Consider the following 15,377-nt stretch of genomic DNA (forward strand, 5'->3'; position numbering starts at 1 on the left):
TTCTCTTTTATAGTCTGCAGGCATTAAATGAAAGAAGTCAGTGTTCCAGCAGAAGGAGACAACGTTTCAGAAAAGGCATTGTAGCAAACCAAAAAAGAAATTTTAAGCGCAGCAGAGTAACCAGCGCACATACCTGTTAGCTCAGGTGAGTTTAAAAGGCTGCTGTTGATAACAAGGGCATTTGCTAAATAGATGGTGTGTGTGCAACAATATACTGAAAGGTCAATTATATTATGCAGCTTATCTCACCACCTGTAGTTATTTAGGTGAAAGCTCCAAAATGCTTGCCTAATATGTCTGTTTATCCAAAAGGAAGTAAAAAGGGAGAGCTAGAAAGATAGCATTGCATCACATTACATGGCAATGCAATGCACAGTTGCTGAAGTTGAACCAAAATGAGCTTGTAATCTGGCTTCTGCAACTTTGAACATGAAAAATCCAATGAGGAGAAGAAAAGCAAAGCCAAAGAGTCCATCCCAAAATCCGACAAACAAGCAAAATGAACAAAAAACATTGAATTCAATTCTTTCTGATTTTAGAAACTGCATTAAAGAAGGGGTGCACCGGTCCTGGAGATACTGCAATACCAGGTCAATGCGTGGAGTGGACAGAGCAAGCTCTTTTTCCATCTCCCTGTTCTAAAAATCCATTTAATATATGGTCCCCAGATAGGGGACGTATCAGATATTAAACTGATAAGAACAGATACTACACTTGATCTTAGCCAAAAGGCCGAGAAGCGATAACCAGAATTGGTTTCAAACTACGGAGCCACCCAAGGATCCTGAAAAGTCCATTTGTGGAGATGAGCTCCTGGACTCCCGTTAAGAAGACATGTTGTCAACCTCTAGATCCCTTACATGCCTGCACTTTTCGGCTTGCTGCTGCTGCAATCCACACGTTTTAGATCTGCATAACTCCACCTCTTTAAACACAGCACCTTCACCCCCTGCTGTTCCCACCCGCCTCAACACCTTTGGAAGGGAGGAGAACCAATTAAGGCGGGGGGTGGGGTGGAACGAGCAGCTGTCTACCCTTAGCAGGAGGGCTCCTGATTACATACCTCTCCTGCTGCTGCTGCTGCTAGCTGTCCATCAGCAGACTGAAGGTGGCTGCTGCTGTGCACAGGTATATAAAGGCTCAGAGCCTATTATGACACGCGCAGCCAGCGTTCCATTGCCACATTCCATCTACTGCAGGCAGGATACCTGACTGGCTGAATGTCGCTGAGAAGCTCACAGAGACCGCCATAAGCAACAGTTTAACAGAATGCCACAGACTAATCAACCAAACTTTTTGGGTTGGGTTCTCTTTTATAGTCTGCAGGCATTAAATGAAAGAAGTCAGTGTTCCAGCAGAAGGAGACAACGTTTCAGAAAAGGCATTGTAGCAAACCAAAAAAGAAATTTTAAGCGCAGCAGAGTAACCAGCGCACATACCTGTTAGCTCAGGTGAGTTTAAAAGGCTGCTGTTGATAACAAGGGCATTTGCTAAATAGATGGTGTGTGTGCAACAATATACTGAAAGGTCAATTATATTGTGCAGCTTATCTCACCACCTGTAGTTATTTAGGTGAAAGCTCCAAAATGCTTGCCTAATATGTCCGTTTATCCAAAAGGAAGTAAAAAGGGAGAGCTAGAAAGATAGCATTGCATCACATTACATGGCAATGCAATGCACAGTTGCTGAAGTTGAACCAAAATGAGCTTGTAATCTGGCTTCTGCAACTTTGAACATGAAAAATCCAATGAGGAGAAGAAAAGCAAAGCCAAAGAGTCCATCCCAAAATCCGACAAACAAGCAAAATGAACAAAAAACATTGAATTCAATTCTTTCTGATTTTAGAAACTGCATTAAAGAAGGGGTGCACCGGTCCTGGAGATACTGCAATACCAGGTCAATGCGTGGAGTGGACAGAGCAAGCTCTTTTTCCATCTCCCTGTTCTAAAAATCCATTTAATATATGGTCCCCAGATAGGGGACGTATCAGATATTAAACTGATAAGAACAGATACTACACTTGATCTAAGCCAAAAGGCCGAGAAGCGATAACCAGAATTAGTTTCAAACTACGGAGCCACCCAAGGATCCTGAAAAGTCCGTTTGTGGAGATGAGCTCCTGGACTCCCGTTAAGAAGACATGTTGTCAACCTCTAGATCCCTTACATGCCTGCACTTTTCGGCTTGCTGCTGCTGCAATCCACGCGTTTTAGATCTGCATAACTCCACCTCTTTAAACACAGCACCTTCACCCCCTGCTGTTCCCACCCGCCTCAACACCGTTGGAAGGGAGGAGAACCAATTAAGGCGGGGGGTGGGGTGGAACGAGCAGCTGTCTACCCTTAGCAGGAGGGCTCCTGATTACATACCTCTCCTGCTGCTGCTGCTGCTAGCTGTCCAGCAGCAGACTGAAGGTGGCTGCTGCTGTGCACAGGTATATAAAGGCTCAGAGCCTATTATGACACGCGCAGCCAGCGTTCCATTGCCACATTCCATCTACTGCAGGCAGGATACCTGGCTGGCTGAATGTCGCTGAGAAGCTCACAGAGACCGCCATAAGCAACAGTTTAACAGAATGCCACAGACTAATCAACCAAACTTTTTGGGTTGGGTTCTCTTTTATAGTCTGCAGGCATTAAATGAAAGAAGTCAGTGTTCCAGCAGAAGGAGACAACGTTTCAGAAAAGGCATTGTAGCAAACCAAAAAAGAAATTTTAAGCGCAGCAGAGTAACCAGCGCACATACCTGTTAGCTCAGGTGAGTTTAAAAGGCTGCTGTTGATAACAAGGGCATTTGCTAAATAGATGGTGTGTGTGCAACAATATACTGAAAGGTCAATTATATTGTGCAGCTTATCTCACCACCTGTAGTTATTTAGGTGAAAGCTCCAAAATGCTTGCCTAATATGTCTGTTTATCCAAAAGGAAGTAAAAAGGGAGAGCTAGAAAGATAGCATTGCATCACATTACATGGCAATGCAATGCACAGTTGCTGAAGTTGAACCAAAATGAGCTTGTAATCTGGCTTCTGCAACTTTGAACATGAAAAATCCAATGAGGAGAAGAAAAGCAAAGCCAAAGAGTCCATCCCAAAATCCGACAAACAAGCAAAATGAACAAAAAACATTGAATTCAATTCTTTCTGATTTTAGAAACTGCATTAAAGAAGGGGTGCACCGGTCCTGGAGATACTGCAATACCAGGTCAATGCGTGGAGTGGACAGAGCAAGCTCTTTTTCCATCTCCCTGTTCTAAAAATCCATTTAATATATGGTCCCCAGATAGGGGACGTATCAGATATTAAACTGATAAGAACAGATACTACACTTGATCTTAGCCAAAAGGCCGAGAAGCGATAACCAGAATTGGTTTCAAACTACGGAGCCACCCAAGGATCCTGAAAAGTCCATTTGTGGAGATGAGCTCCTGGACTCCCGTTAAGAAGACATGTTGTCAACCTCTAGATCCCTTACATGCCTGCACTTTTCGGCTTGCTGCTGCTGCAATCCACGCGTTTTAGATCTGCATAACTCCACCTCTTTAAACACAGCACCTTCACCTCCTGCTGTTCCCACCCGCCTCAACACCGTTGGAAGGGAGGAGAACCAATTAAGGCGGGGGGTGGGGTGGAACGAGCAGCTGTCTACCCTTAGCAGGAGGGCTCCTGATTACATACCTCTCCTGCTGCTGCTGCTGCTGGCTGTCCAGCAGCAGACTGAAGGTGGCTGCTGCTGTGCACAGGTATATAAAGGCTCAGAGCCTATTATGACACGCGCAGCCAGCGTTCCATTGCCACATTCCATCTACTGCAGGCAGGATACCTGGCTGGCTGAATGTCGCTGAGAAGCTCACAGAGACCGCCATAAGCAACAGTTTAACAGAATGCCACAGACTAATCAACCAAACTTTTTGGGTTGGGTTCTCTTTTATAGTCTGCAGGCATTAAATGAAAGAAGTCAGTGTTCCAGCAGAAGGAGACAACGTTTCAGAAAAGGCATTGTAGCAAACCAAAAAAGAAATTTTAAGCGCAGCAGAGTAACCAGCGCACATACCTGTTAGCTCAGGTGAGTTTAAAAGGCTGCTGTTGATAACAAGGGCATTTGCTAAATAGATGGTGTGTGTGCAACAATATACTGAAAGGTCAATTATATTGTGCAGCTTATCTCACCACCTGTAGTTATTTAGGTGAAAGCTCCAAAATGCTTGCCTAATATGTCTGTTTATCCAAAAGGAAGTAAAAAGGGAGAGCTAGAAAGATAGCATTGCATCACATTACATGGCAATGCAATGCACAGTTGCTGAAGTTGAACCAAAATGAGCTTGTAATCTGGCTTCTGCAACTTTGAACATGAAAAATCCAATGAGGAGAAGAAAAGCAAAGCCAAAGAGTCCATCCCAAAATCCGACAAACAAGCAAAATGAACAAAAAACATTGAATTCAATTCTTTCTGATTTTAGAAACTGCATTAAAGAAGGGGTGCACCGGTCCTGGAGATACTGCAATACCAGGTCAATGCGTGGAGTGGACAGAGCAAGCTCTTTTTCCATCTCCCTGTTCTAAAAATCCATTTAATATATGGTCCCCAGATAGGAGACGTATCAGATATTAAACTGATAAGAACAGATACTACACTTGATCTTAGCCTAAAGGCCGAGAAGCGATAACCAGAATTGGTTTCAAACTACGGAGCCACCCAAGGATCCTGAAAAGTCCATTTGTGGAGATGAGCTCCTGGACTCCCGTTAAGAAGACATGTTGTCAACCTCTAGATCCCTTACATGCCTGCACTTTTCGGCTTGCTGCTGCTGCAATCCACGCGTTTTAGATCTGCATAACTCCACCTCTTTAAACACAGCACCTTCACCCCCTGCTGTTCCCACCCGCCTCAACACCGTTGGAAGGGAGGAGAACCAATTAAGGCGGGGGGTGGGGTGGAACGAGCAGCTGTCTACCCTTAGCAGGAGGGCTCCTGATTACATACCTCTCCTGCTGCTGCTGCTGCTGGCTGTCCAGCAGCAGACTGAAGGTGGCTGCTGCTGTGCACAGGTATATAAAGGCTCAGAGCCTATTATGACATGCGCAGCCAGCGTTCCATTGCCACATTCCATCTACTGCAGGCAGGATACCTGGCTGGCTGAATGTCGCTGAGAAGCTCACAGAGACCGCCATAAGCAACAGTTTAACAGAATGCCACAGACTAATCAACCAAACTTTTTGGGTTGGGTTCTCTTTTATAGTCTGCAGGCATTAAATGAAAGAAGTCAGTGTTCCAGCAGAAGGAGACAACGTTTCAGAAAAGGCATTGTAGCAAACCAAAAAAGAAATTTTAAGCGCAGCAGAGTAACCAGCGCACATACCTGTTAGCTCAGGTGAGTTTAAAAGGCTGCTGTTGATAACAAGGGCATTTGCTAAATAGATGGTGTGTGTGCAACAATATACTGAAAGGTCAATTATATTGTGCAGCTTATCTCACCACCTGTAGTTATTTAGGTGAAAGCTCCAAAATGCTTGCCTAATATGTCTGTTTATCCAAAAGGAAGTAAAAAGGGAGAGCTAGAAAGATAGCATTGCATCACATTACATGGCAATGCAATGCACAGTTGCTGAAGTTGAACCAAAATGAGCTTGTAATCTGGCTTCTGCAACTTTGAACATGAAAAATCCAATGAGGAGAAGAAAAGCAAAGCCAAAGAGTCCATCCCAAAATCCGACAAACAAGCAAAATGAACAAAAAACATTGAATTCAATTCTTTCTGATTTTAGAAACTGCATTAAAGAAGGGGTGCACCGGTCCTGGAGATACTGCAATACCAGGTCAATGCGTGGAGTGGACAGAGCAAGCTCTTTTTCCATCTCCCTGTTCTAAAAATCCATTTAATATATGGTCCCCAGATAGGGGACGTATCAGATATTAAACTGATAAGAACAGATACTACACTTGATCTTAGCCAAAAGGCCGAGAAGCGATAACCAGAATTGGTTTCAAACTACGGAGCCACCCAAGGATCCTGAAAAGTCCATTTGTGGAGATGAGCTCCTGGACTCCCGTTAAGAAGACATGTTGTCAACCTCTAGATCCCTTACATGCCTGCACTTTTCGGCTTGCTGCTGCTGCAATCCACGCGTTTTAGATCTGCATAACTCCACCTCTTTAAACACAGCACCTTCACCCCCTGCTGTTCCCACCCGCCTCAACACCGTGGGAAGGGAGGAGAACCAATTAAGGCGGGGGGTGGGGTGGAACGAGCAGCTGTCTACCCTTAGCAGGAGGGCTCCTGATTACATACCTCTCCTGCTGCTGCTGCTGCTGGCTGTCCAGCAGCAGACTGAAGGTGGCTGCTGCTGTGCACAGGTATATAAAGGCTCAGAGCCTATTATGACACGCGCAGCCAGCGTTCCATTGCCACATTCCATCTACTGCAGGCAGGATACCTGGCTGGCTGAATGTCGCTGAGAAGCTCACAGAGACCGCCATAAGCAACAGTTTAACAGAATGCCACAGACTAATCAACCAAACTTTTTGGGTTGGGTTCTCTTTTATAGTCTGCAGGCATTAAATGAAAGAAGTCAGTGTTCCAGCAGAAGGAGACAACGTTTCAGAAAAGGCATTGTAGCAAACCAAAAAAGAAATTTTAAGCGCAGCAGAGTAACCAGCGCACATACCTGTTAGCTCAGGTGAGTTTAAAAGGCTGCTGTTGATAACAAGGGCATTTGCTAAATAGATGGTGTGTGTGCAACAATATACTGAAAGGTCAATTATATTGTGCAGCTTATCTCACCACCTGTAGTTATTTAGGTGAAAGCTCCAAAATGCTTGCCTAATATGTCTGTTTATCCAAAAGGAAGTAAAAAGGGAGAGCTAGAAAGATAGCATTGCATCACATTACATGGCAATGCAATGCACAGTTGCTGAAGTTGAACCAAAATGAGCTTGTAATCTGGCTTCTGCAACTTTGAACATGAAAAATCCAATGAGGAGAAGAAAAGCAAAGCCAAAGAGTCCATCCCAAAATCCGACAAACAAGCAAAATGAACAAAAAACATTGAATTCAATTCTTTCTGATTTTAGAAACTGCATTAAAGAAGGGGTGCACCGGTCCTGGAGATACTGCAATACCAGGTCAATGCGTGGAGTGGACAGAGCAAGCTCTTTTTCCATCTCCCTGTTCTAAAAATCCATTTAATATATGGTCCCCAGATAGGGGACGTATCAGATATTAAACTGATAAGAACAGATCAGGTTTCAACATATTTTATTAAGTGCGTAAAAGATGGTTTACAATTAAAAACAACAACACAAACAGTACATTATTAAAACACAGAATTCCACCCATAAAAACCCCATATACGATTGGCATCCCTTCTCCCAATACATTTGACATCCCTCAAGTAATAAATATACATCTGGCTAAAAGCAATTTTAAGACAATCCTTCACAGAAATAGCGTCACGTTTAAAAAGTAAAATATTGCGTGCCTTCCAAAGGGCGTCTTTAAAACAGTTAATCATACACCAACATATACAATACTGTTGAGGGGTCGGACATTTAAAAAGGCCATATAAAACATATTCATGGTTAAAATCTCTTAAACCGCAAGTCCATTTTAAAAGAATCCCAACTTTGTGCCAAAGTTCCTGTGCAAATGGGCAATTCCACATAAGGTGCAAGGTGGTTTCGTCATAAACACATGAGTCTCTGGGGCATTTTGCTCTGGCCACCAGGCCTCTCCTGTGTTGAAACTCTCTGGTGGGGAGGCACTGGTGGACCACCATCCATGCGACGTCCTTATGTCCATTTGCTAAGAATTTCCCGAAAACATTCTTCCAAACTTGCTTCGATCTCTCTTCTGAGAAATTTACTATGGGGGTCACATCTTCATTCCTCCTCAGAAAAGATAAAAGCTTCTTACGGTCTTTAAAAATGTCCATTTTAAAATCACCAAGGCTATAAAATCGAACAGTCTTTTCTAAGATTGCTTGGTGTTTGGGGGGGGCATAGTAAAACAGGGGAATTCAACGACAACTTAAACCATCTTTTAAAAATCATCCCACAAGTATATTTTAAAAAATAACTTAGCGCACTATTACCATTAAAATGTTTGAAACAAAAGCAGAAATAATTTAAATACAAATAAATATGTAAGTCGGGGACATCCCTTCCGCCGTTCATTTTATTCTTCCTCATTATTTCTCGCCTTAATTTTTCCATTTTGGAGTTCCATAAAAACATAAAGATCATCCTAGTCATTTTTTTAATTAAAACATCAGAGGGGGGGTACACCATAGCTATATACAGTATGAGGGGTAACAACACTGATTTTATAATTAAAATTTTCCCCTCCATTGTTAGGGACCTCAAACCCCAAAATGATATTTTCTTTGACATTTTTTCTATGACATTCTCCCAGCTTTGAGTTCCCACATTCTCCTCGTTAAAAACAACTCCAAGAATTTTTACATTGTCTCGTTTTATAGTGAGCTGCGGGAGTTGGGCGGTGTCCCAGGATCCCAAAGTCAGACATTCAGATTTATTTAAATTAAGTTTAAAACCGGATGCCTGGGAAAAAAAATCAATGCGCAACACCGCCCTCCGGAGGGAAGCAGGGTCCACGCACACAACCGTCACGTCATCCATGTAGCCAAAGACTCTCACATCACTGCCACCTCCGCCTGGAACAGGAACCCCTCTAATCACTTTGTCTTTCCTTATTGCGCTCAGCAGGGGCTCCATGGCGCAGATGAACAGGATGGGCGACAAGGGGCATCCCTGCTTCACTCCGGACTCAAGGGGAACTCCATCTGTTAAAAAGCCATTAAGAGAAATTTGACTAAAACAATTTTTATATAAAATCTTAATACAATTTAAAAGCATATTAGGGATACCCATTCTTTTTAAAACTCTAAAAAGAAATCTATGAGAGACTCTATCGAAAGCTTTTTCAAAATCTAGGGCTAAAAGAGCTACATTTTGACCCCGGTCTCTGGAATACCAAATTACATCCCTTAATACGTTTAAAACCTCTGAAATACTTCTGCCTGGTACACTACAAACCTGCTCAGGCTGGATTAGTTTGGCAATGACACTCCTGAGCCGGTCTGCAACCACCTTAGCAAGTACCTTGTAATCAACATTTAGGAGAGTTATGGGTCTCCAATTCGCTAGAGTACTGCGGTCACCTTTTTTATATATCAAAGACACCACTCCTCTCCTCCACGAAAATGGCAACTGTTCACAAATAAAAACTTCTTTAAAAAGCATAAAAAGGTCCTCTTTTAAAATGTCCCAAAAAGTAAGGTAAAATTCTACAGGTAGTCCGTCACACCCAGGTGCTTTACCCTTAGAGAAACTTTTAAAAACATAAAATAATTCCTCTAAAACAATATCGCGTTCTAAAAACTCCTGGTCTGTAAAATTTAACTTAAAATCGAGATCATTAAGAGCATCAGATAAAAAGGACTCATCTATACACTTTTTACTAAAAAGATGCTTATAAAAGTTAAAAGTAGCATTCAACATTCCCTGCATAGATGTTTCACCCTCTAGATTTGTGATCACTTCTCTTTTATCCATGACTTTTTTGAAGAAGAAGCGAGAGCACTTCTCCCTCTCCTCCAAGTGCTGCACTCTAGAGTTAAAAATAATCTCTTTCCCTTTTGTGTCTATGCAGTTCTGAATTTCAGTTTTTAGGCTAGCAATATCATCTCCCACCTCCACCCCTAGCTCTTTGAATTTAAAAAGTGTTTGTAGTTTGGTGTTAAGATCACTAAAACATCTTTTTTTCTCTCTAGCTTTACGTCTCCCTGCTTTTATAAAAAACATTCTGACTTTTTTTTTCAAATTTTCCCACCAGGTTGCCATAGGGGCATCAGAAGGTTTTTGTCGCCGCCAGGCTTGATAGGCTTTACCAAAGTCTTGTCGAATCAGAGGGTCCTCCAGCAGGTATGTACTTAGACGCCAGAGGCCCCTGTTGACCCTCTGTTCATCCCGGTATTCTAGATGCACCTCCAAGCCCTTATGGTCAGAAAATATATTTGATGTTAAAACACATTTTACAGGGTTAAAATCATCTGATAGGAAAATAAAATCGATCCTGGAGGACACCCCTCTTCCGGACCACGTATAACCAGGGTCCGTCGGCAGGAGTGACCTCCACGCATCGCATAATTTAAAATCAGTTATAAAATCTTTCAATAGATGACATGACTTATCCAATTTGCGTAAAGGGTCACCCCCTGCTCGTTGTTCACTAGCACAAAGACAATTAAAATCACCCCCTACGATCAGGGGAGATGACCCAGTACAGTACAATGGCAATATCCCAAATAAATTAATTCTCTCTTGCTTATCAGGGGGAGCATAAATATTCATTACACGTAGGGTAAAACCATTAAATTTAAAATGCACTAAAACCACTCTGCCTGGTACTATTTCTGTGACAGCATTTATAGTAATATTTCTCTCACGACAGAGGAAGCCCACCCCCGCTGACTTGTTGTCATTGGAGCCAGACCAGATGGAGGGCCCCAGTCTCCAATCTGTCTTGATGTCATTATAATTTAGTGCATGTTGTATCCCGCATTCCTGTAATAAACATATGTCAAAGTCAGTGGTTTCTAAATACTTGAATAGAGCAGCCCTACGAACTGGGCTCTTTAATGACCTCACATTCAGTGAGACAAGTCTTAATGTGGGCATTCATAGGTCAGGGTGGTGGATCTTCCATGAGGACACCTGACTCAAAGCCCTGTATATCAAATTGCTCCAGGACATCCGGGCTAGAGGACCCAAACGACTCGATATTCTGTGAGCCGGCGGTTGCCCCCTCGTAGGTCACGGTTCCCAGCCACATTCCAGGAGACGCTGGGGCTTCGACATTCCGTCTCTTTTTCGGGGCAGACTCCACTAGGTCACTGGTGCAGTCCTCCTCTTCCTCCACCTCCTCCAGGGGGGGAGACTGGTCCATCAGGACAAGATCAGCAACACAGATTTCCTGATGTTCGCCACCTAGAAGCAAAGCCCCCTCATCTGGCTGGCTAATCGCCCTGGAAGATCCTGAGGCCATCGCTGCGTGGTCCCCTGTAGCCAACCGCACAGGGGCACCACCCTCCAGCCCAACAGGATCGGTATCGGGAACCATCGATACGGAGGATACCCTCCCAGAAGGAGGACCCCCCCGCTCCGGTCCATGCGAGGTCCGCCCATCGTTAAGGGACTTCGATGCAGGTGCCGCCCCAGAGGGGCCTCCGGCTCCCTGCTCCAACCCAGCCTTCTCGCCCTTCGAACCGCCCTCCGACGCCGGCCTGCCAGTGAAGACCGGTGGGCGCATCGGCTCAGCTTCAGAAGATGCAGCTTCTGCGTAGGTCCTGGTCCTGGTCCTGTTGGGGCATCCTCGGAACATGTGCCCCGCCTCACCGCAGAGATTACATTTCCTCCCAGCGGGACAGTCCTTCATTAAATGTCCGTAACAGCTGCAATTATTGCAGCGGTCTACTTTCCTGCCCGTGCAGGACGTTTGGGTATGACCCATTTGTCCACAGTTCCTGCAACATACTGGCATTCCAGGATAAAATAAGTAGCCTCTGCTCTTACCGATTACGAAGGTTGAGGGAGGGTGTAGCATTCCTCCCACTCCACTAAGGTCCCTCTTTAGACGGGCCATATACCTTCTCTTGCCGCACCAGAAGCCTACCGCGTTCTTCACAGTACCCAGGTATCTCAGATCATCACAATAGCGGGTAAGGTAGGTCGAGATGTCTGCAGCTTCCACAAAGGGGTTCGGGAAATGCACCACGATGGGGATCTCGTCATAAGCATACAAGAGACAAAAGGTTAGTCCATCCAATTCATCTAAGTAGTTTTTCTCGTTTACCTTTTGTACGAGTTGCTGACAGCATCCCTGGCTCTTGAAGGTGATGGTGTATGTCCCCTTGTACTCGTTGTCCTGGAAGCAGAATATGTCTTCCCGCCGAAACTCCAGAACTCCAAGAAGAATCCTATGGCAGATGTAGTCCAAATTCTTCTCCATCCTCGATGCTGCTCCAACTTCAATCCTCACGGTGTTCCGCATCCGGGCATCACCCGATGAATATGTGAGCGTTGCCGGCATCCTTCACTCAGGAACGTACCGACTCTTCTCTCTGAAAGGCGCAAGCCTTCATGGGATCCCTTCCCGTTGCTCCCGGACTAATCCTTCCTCCCAATAGCAGCAGGGGGGTTAAGTCCCTCCGAAGAGGAACGATCCCCCAGGCCGAGAGAAAGGGTACCAAGAGCACCTCACAGGCAAGACCACACAGGTAAACCTGATAGATCGTGCCAAAAGGCCGAGAAGCGATAACCAGAATTGGTTTCAAACTACGGAGCCACCCAAGGATCCTGAAAAGTCCATTTGTGGAGATGAGCTCCTGGACTCCCGTTAAGAAGACATGTTGTCAACCTCTAGATCCCTTACATGCCTGCACTTTTCGGCTTGCTGCTGCTGCAATCCACGCATTTTAGATCTGCATAACTCCACCTCTTTAAACACAGCACCTTCACCCCCTGCTGTTCCCACCCGCCTCAACACCGTTGGAAGGGAGGAGAACCAATTAAGGCGGGGGGTGGGGTGGAACGAGCAGCTGTCTACCCTTAGCAGGAGGGCTCCTGATTACATACCTCTCCTGCTGCTGCTGCTGCTGGCTGTCCAGCAGCAGACTGAAGGTGGCTGCTGCTGTGCACAGGTATATAAAGGCTCAGAGCCTATTATGACACGCGCAGCCAGCGTTCCATTGCCACATTCCATCTACTGCAGGCAGGATACCTGGCTGGCTGAATGTCGCTGAGAAGCTCACAGAGACCGCCATAAGCAACAGTTTAACAGAATGCCACAGACTAATCAACCAAACTTTTTGGGTTGGGTTCTCTTTTATAGTCTGCAGGCATTAAATGAAAGAAGTCAGTGTTCCAGCAGAAGGAGACAACGTTTCAGAAAAGGCATTGTAGCAAACCAAAAAAGAAATTTTAAGCGCAGCAGAGTAACCAGCGCACATACCTGTTAGCTCAGGTGAGTTTAAAAGGCTGCTGTTGATAACAAGGGCATTTGCTAAATAGATGGTGTGTGTGCAACAATATACTGAAAGGTCAATTATATTGTGCAGCTTATCTCACCACCTGTAGTTATTTAGGTGAAAGCTCCAAAATGCTTGCCTAATATGTCTGTTTATCCAAAAGGAAGTAAAAAGGGAGAGCTAGAAAGATAGCATTGCATCACATTACATGGCAATGCAATGCACAGTTGCTGAAGTTGAACCAAAATGAGCTTGTAATCTGGCTTCTGCAACTTTGAACATGAAAAATCCAATGAGGAGAAGAAAAGCAAAGCCAAAGAGTCCATCCCAAAATCCGACAAACAAGCAAAATGAACAAAAAACATTGAATTCAATTCTTTCTGATTTTAGAAACTGCATTAAAGAAGGGGTGCACCGGTCCTGGAGATACTGCAATACCAGGTCAATGCGTGGAGTGGACAGAGCAAGCTCTTTTTCCATCTCCCTGTTCTAAAAATCCATTTAATATATGGTCCCCAGATAGGGGACATATCAGATATTAAACTGATAAGAACAGATACTACACTTGATCTTAGCCAAAAGGCCGAGAAGCGATAACCAGAATTGGTTTCAAACTACGGAGCCACCCAAGGATCCTGAAAAGTCCATTTGTGGAGATGAGCTCCTGGACTCCCGTTAAGAAGACATGTTGTCAACCTCTAGATCCCTTACATGCCTGCACTTTTCGGCTTGCTGCTGCTGCAATCCACGCGTTTTAGATCTGCATAACTCCACCTCTTTAAACACAGCACCTTCACCCCCTGCTGTTCCCACCCGCCTCAACACCGTTGGAAGGGAGGAGAACCAATTAAGGCGGGGGGTGGGGTGGAACGAGCAGCTGTCTACCCTTAGCAGGAGGGCTCCTGATTACATACCTCTCCTGCTGCTGCTGCTGCTGGCTGTCCAGCAGCAGACTGAAGGTGGCTGCTGCTGTGCACAGGTATATAAAGGCTCAGAGCCTATTATGACACGCGCAGCCAGCGTTCCATTGCCACATTCCATCTACTGCAGGCAGGATACCTGGCTGGCTGAATGTCGCTGAGAAGCTCACAGAGACCGCCATAAGCAACAGTTTAACAGAATGCCACAGACTAATCAACCAAACTTTTTGGGTTGGGTTCTCTTTTATAGTCTGCAGGCATTAAATGAAAGAAGTCAGTGTTCCAGCAGAAGGAGACAACGTTTCAGAAAAGGCATTGTAGCAAACCAAAAAAGAAATTTTAAGCGCAGCAGAGTAACCAGCGCACATACCTGTTAGCTCAGGTGAGTTTAAAAGGCTGCTGTTGATAACAAGGGCATTTGCTAAATAGATGGTGTGTGTGCAACAATATACTGAAAGGTCAATTATATTGTGCAGCTTATCTCACCACCTGTAGTTATTTAGGTGAAAGCTCCAAAATGCTTGCCTAATATGTCTGTTTATCCAAAAGGAAGTAAAAAGGGAGAGCTAGAAAGATAGCATTGCATCACATTACATGGCAATGCAATGCACAGTTGCTGAAGTTGAACCAAAATGAGCTTGTAATCTGGCTTCTGCAACTTTGAACATGAAAAATCCAATGAGGAGAAGAAAAGCAAAGCCAAAGAGTCCATCCCAAAATCCGACAAACAAGCAAAATGAACAAAAAACATTGAATTCAATTCTTTCTGATTTTAGAAACTGCATTAAAGAAGGGGTGCACCGGTCCTGGAGATACTGCAATACCAGGTCAATGCGTGGAGTGGACAGAGCAAGCTCTTTTTCCATCTCCCTGTTCTAAAAATCCATTTAATATATGGTCCCCAGATAGGGGACGTATCAGATATTAAACTGATAAGAACAGATACTACACTTGATCTTAGCCAAAAGGCCGAGAAGCGATAACCAGAATTGGTTTCAAACTACGGAGCCACCCAAGGATCCTGAAAAGTCCATTTGTGGAGATGAGCTCCTGGACTCCCGTTAAGAAGACATGTTGTCAACCTCTAGATCCCTTACATGCCTGCACTTTTCGGCTTGCTGCTGCTGCAATCCACGCGTTTTAGATCTGCATAACTCCACCTCTTTAAACACAGCACCTTCACCCCCTGCTGTTCCCACCCGCCTCAACACCGTTGGAAGGGAGGAGAACCAATTAAGGCGGGGGGTGGGGTGGAACGAGCAGCTGTCTACCCTTAGCAGGAGGGCTCCTGATTACATACCTCTCCTGCTGCTGCTGCTGCTGGCTGTCCAGCAGCAGACTGAAGGTGGCTGCTGCTGTGCACAGGTATATAAAGGCTCAGAGCCTATTATGACACGCGCAGCCAGCGTTCCA

At 44.7% G+C, this 15,377-nt stretch overlaps 8 non-coding genes across 8 annotated transcripts; all 8 read right to left on the bottom strand.

Moving 5' to 3' along the window:
- Positions 1-553: 553 nt before the first annotated feature.
- Positions 554-744, bottom strand: LOC141274652 (U2 spliceosomal RNA). Its single transcript, XR_012322923.1, has one exon. It is a non-coding gene; the product is annotated as a U2 spliceosomal RNA (small nuclear RNA).
- Positions 745-1,859: 1,115 nt separating this feature from the next.
- On the bottom strand, positions 1,860-2,050 carry LOC141149396 (U2 spliceosomal RNA). The gene has a single exon (XR_012245695.1). It is a non-coding gene; the product is annotated as a U2 spliceosomal RNA (small nuclear RNA).
- A 1,115-nt stretch (positions 2,051-3,165) lies between these two features.
- On the bottom strand, positions 3,166-3,356 carry LOC141274653 (U2 spliceosomal RNA). The gene has a single exon (XR_012322924.1). It is a non-coding gene; the product is annotated as a U2 spliceosomal RNA (small nuclear RNA).
- Positions 3,357-4,471: 1,115 nt separating this feature from the next.
- LOC141149998 (U2 spliceosomal RNA) lies at positions 4,472-4,662 on the bottom strand. Its single transcript, XR_012246272.1, has one exon. It is a non-coding gene; the product is annotated as a U2 spliceosomal RNA (small nuclear RNA).
- A 1,115-nt stretch (positions 4,663-5,777) lies between these two features.
- On the bottom strand, positions 5,778-5,968 carry LOC141274654 (U2 spliceosomal RNA). The gene has a single exon (XR_012322925.1). It is a non-coding gene; the product is annotated as a U2 spliceosomal RNA (small nuclear RNA).
- A 1,115-nt stretch (positions 5,969-7,083) lies between these two features.
- On the bottom strand, positions 7,084-7,273 carry LOC141150510 (U2 spliceosomal RNA). The gene has a single exon (XR_012246698.1). It is a non-coding gene; the product is annotated as a U2 spliceosomal RNA (small nuclear RNA).
- A 6,175-nt stretch (positions 7,274-13,448) lies between these two features.
- On the bottom strand, positions 13,449-13,639 carry LOC141274121 (U2 spliceosomal RNA). Its single transcript, XR_012322411.1, has one exon. It is a non-coding gene; the product is annotated as a U2 spliceosomal RNA (small nuclear RNA).
- Positions 13,640-14,754: 1,115 nt separating this feature from the next.
- LOC141274655 (U2 spliceosomal RNA) lies at positions 14,755-14,945 on the bottom strand. Its single transcript, XR_012322926.1, has one exon. It is a non-coding gene; the product is annotated as a U2 spliceosomal RNA (small nuclear RNA).
- Positions 14,946-15,377: the final 432 nt, after the last annotated feature.

Source organism: Phyllobates terribilis, unplaced genomic scaffold, assembly GCF_046119375.1.
Source record: "Phyllobates terribilis strain yellow unplaced genomic scaffold, ASM4611937v1 Scaffold_5__5_contigs__length_657084704, whole genome shotgun sequence".
Classification (NCBI taxonomy): Eukaryota; Metazoa; Chordata; class Amphibia; order Anura; family Dendrobatidae; genus Phyllobates; species Phyllobates terribilis.